Source organism: Hydra vulgaris, chromosome 14 (assembly GCF_038396675.1).
Source record: "Hydra vulgaris chromosome 14, alternate assembly HydraT2T_AEP".
Taxonomy (NCBI): Eukaryota; Metazoa; Cnidaria; class Hydrozoa; order Anthoathecata; family Hydridae; genus Hydra; species Hydra vulgaris.
In genome coordinates, this window is record NC_088933.1 from 37078647 (window position 1) to 37082500 (window position 3854).

The 3854-nt window shown below is 28.2% G+C and overlaps 1 long non-coding RNA gene across 3 annotated transcripts; it reads right to left on the reverse strand.

Moving 5' to 3' along the window:
- Nucleotides 1-1623: 1623 nt before the first annotated feature.
- LOC136091248 (uncharacterized) lies at nt 1624-3692 on the reverse strand. 3 transcript variants are annotated; one of them, XR_010643833.1, is made up of 5 exons: nt 3221-3692; nt 2658-2752; nt 2368-2533; nt 2075-2247; nt 1624-1995 (listed from the first exon to the last, which is right to left on the reverse strand). It is a non-coding gene; the product is annotated as an uncharacterized LOC136091248 (long non-coding RNA). The 3 variants fall into 3 exon arrangements; XR_010643831.1 differs by having other exon boundaries at nt 1627-1995; nt 2101-2247; nt 2658-3691; XR_010643832.1 differs by having other exon boundaries at nt 1628-1995; nt 2658-3691.
- Nucleotides 3693-3854: the final 162 nt, after the last annotated feature.

Below are 3854 nucleotides of genomic sequence, written 5' to 3' on the forward strand. Positions count from 1 at the left end.
TTTAAAGTCTTTATTTCTAGCCTCTTGAGCTTCCTCTGACATAAGTCCGATGGGTAATGTAAGGCTTTTAATTATGTCATGTCCATGTATCAATACTTTGTGAACTGATTGAGCCATGTAATACCATGGATAAAGGGACACATATAGTCTAAAAGTGTCAAAACAATAATCCTTGAATTTTAAGCAGTCTTTTTCATATCCTGAAGAGAGCGTTACCAAGATAATGTAAAATCTGACTATAAGGTTTTGGTCAATACCCAGAATTTCAGCTGTTTGTTCATATGCTGCAAAAGCACGCCTTGAGGTATTGCCATCATTACTTGTTCCAGAACCACCACTTTTAGGGAAATCAACAACAAGTCCCACTTTGTTCATAAAATCAGTCTGAATTTTTTGTTTAGCTACAGATGCCTTTTCTTTGTGTTCTTTAGATCTTGCTTGCCACTTTCTTGTTTCTTTTTTATATGCAATGTGCAATAACATCTCAAAAAATCGAATCCATGCATGAAGACTGGAAAGACCATATTTGAACTCTCTGTTAGTATAATCTATATTAAGGATATCAAGACTATTCATATTTTTTGGAGAGACACCACACACTGAACAGCATTGGTATGAGTTATTTTTTTCAGATAATATTGTTTGAACCTTCCCATCAATCATTGTAAGTTCAATAATACAATTCACTTCAATAGAAGATCCGCAAACCTCTAATAAAATCATACCCAAGCTTTCTATCTCACTTTTAATCTACTGATCTTCTTCAATCACAGATTCCTTGGATTCCATTTTGTATGCAAATCTTATGGGTCTACAATAGGCTGTGGAGGACGACTTTTGATTTCTCCAAATAGGCACCTTTTCGTTGCTGTTGTTAAATCCAGTCAAATCCAATGGGACAAGACAAATAATAAGTAATGATTCTTCACGCTTTAAATCTCTGTTAATGTCGGGTTCTGATAAAACTTGTTTATAAATGCTCTGGCCAGTAGCACCATCAAAACCAGCCTTACACGTTAGTGTCATTGTTTTTATTGCTTTCTCGTTCAATATCAAGTGCCTTCCCAGACGGCACATCTGGTTTTAATCTCGGATTTAAAACCCGTATAAACACGTGTTTGTTACGATCCAGGCGTAAACCAAAAACACGTGGATTTCACGGGAAGTTTAACTGGAGTTTTACACGTGTTTTCTAAGGTTTCAAACATGAGTATTTTTATGTTTTAAATACGTGTTTTTGAGGTTTTAAACTCGTGTTTTATGAGGTTTTAAATTCGTGTTTTCTATAGTTTAAAACGGACTTATGGCATTTAATAAAGTTTCCAAACGGAAACTTTATTTAATGCCATAAGTTAGTTCAGGCATAAGTTTTCCAAATTTATGCCTGAACTAACAGCTGTTCAGCACGGTTTAATGATAAACCAAAAATACGTAGGTTTTGTTAGACACGTATAGCTTTAAACCGTTTAAACCTTTTTTTATATATACTACATTATATTTACGACAATTTTGTTGTTTTATTTTTGTTTTTTAAGGTAAATTATTTTACAATAATACTACAAAGAAAAAATAAACAAAGAAATAAAAAACCAAATCATTAATAGAAAGCTAATAAAAGACGTTTGGCACATGGTTACCATACATAATATTTAATTTTGATTGATCGCCTCTTCCGTCATTATAAAATCTAAAACTCGTATAACAATACGCTTTCGCATTTTTACAAACAATTCCAGTAGCATCAAATGTTCTTTTTAATTTTTCTTAAAAGTCGGGTCTCGAACTTTACTAATTCTTCGATTGAGGTAACCTGTTCAAATTTAATTTCATTCAAATCTTTATCTAAAAACTATTGCAGTAGCCCAAATTTCTTTTTATGTAATGGTGTGACAATCATTTTACGCTAAAACATGGCATCATCCATGGGAGAAGTTTCGTTTGTCTGATTTTTTGGTCGATCTGTATTGGTAATGGTTTTTGATGATTCGCCTTAATCTATTTAAAAAAAAATCAACAAGTTTTATAATAAATAACAAAATAAATGATTATCTTAGTCTATTGTTTTGTATTTTACCTAAATAAATGCACTATAAAAAATACTTTTTGAAAAAACCAGAGTAATGATTCGATGGAAGAGTAAAATTGATTTTTTCCTTATTAATCACGCTTGTTTGTGTCTGTACATTTAAACGGAATCGACCCTTTATTCTTCTTTTCAAATTGTTTTTTAGAGCCACCAACTTCAACCTAAATAAGAGACGCCCTTTAAGAATTTATGAAACCCAATAAGAAACATAAATCATCAAATATACTATTGTACTTTTTAAATATTATAAACTTTTAAATTAAATGCAAATAAGTTATTACTTTGGAAAGACCCAGAAGCCCGAGTATTCACAAGTATTTTCATTAGCATTTGTACCAGGATGTAAATCCTCTCTTAATTGATTTTTGCTTATAAATATAGAAATCTTTAAAGGTTGATTCGAAACCATCTCATTTAGGTTTTGTTGCTTGTTAAAGTGCAAATATCCTGTTTTAAGATAAATTAGACTAATAAATACTCAAATATAGGTAATAAATATAAATATAAGTTATACATAATATTTAAAAAAACCAAATGCACACATGCCCCCTGTTCATTAATAGTCACCTACCTTAATCAACATTAATATTATTATCTTCATTAAGTTTCTTAAGTCTTCTTTAAATATATTGTCTTCATCTAGATTATGTGATAACGGTAAAACTCCTAAAAGATAAAATTTGCAAAAACAAAATTTACCAGAAATATTAGTGTCATTTTAAATTTTTTGAAGTTAAAGATAAATAACTAGAGTTTTAATACAAGTATTTTCATTAACAGTTGTACCACCATTAATATTTTTTCTCATTATCTTTTTCGTTGAACATGTGAAAAACTTAGTAGTTGACTTTTAGTAGAATTAGTAAGATTATTTTAGTAGATTATAAGTAAGTAGAAGACTTATAGTAGAATCTTTTCAATTTATGTTTTGATGCTTATTAAAACCCACATATTCTGGTTTAAAAATGTTATATATATATATATATATATATATATATATATATATATATATATATATATATATATATATATATATATATATATATATATACATACACACAAACAAAACAAAAAAAGTTCAATATGTGCTAATGCATATCACTAGCCATAGTCTGCTTGATAATAGACCCTTACCTTTATCAGCAAAAAAATATCATTTCTGCAATCAGATAGACTATGCAAGAAATTTTCTTGCTGGCTTCGGCTCATGCCATATTTTTTATACTGCTGACTCATTTTTTGTACCTTCTCAAACAATTAAAAATTAATTTAACATTTACATAATAATTTTCAAATATAAACAATTGATTTACAGATAAGTAAAGTTACTTACGGACAGTATTTTGCAATAAAGTATTACTAGATTTTACTGTCAATATTGGTAGAGAAAGTTTATTCGATGAAGCATAGGTAGTATATTGGTGCAGCCTCGCAGCTCGAAGATAAATTTAAACATTCAGGAAATAAATTTCCAGCTAAAACTGATCGATATTTTTTCATATATTCTTTCTACTATGCTGAACTTGTTCTTTTCATTTTTGTTAAATAATTATCATTAATAGGATATCCTATAGCATTTAGTACACACTTATTTATATAGGAACAACACTAGTATTTTTCAAATATATATAAATAATAACAATACTAATAGAAATAACAATAATACTATTAACACAAAAAATGTATTTTATATATATATATATATATATATATCTATATATATATATATATATATAAATATATATAAATATATATATATATTTATCGC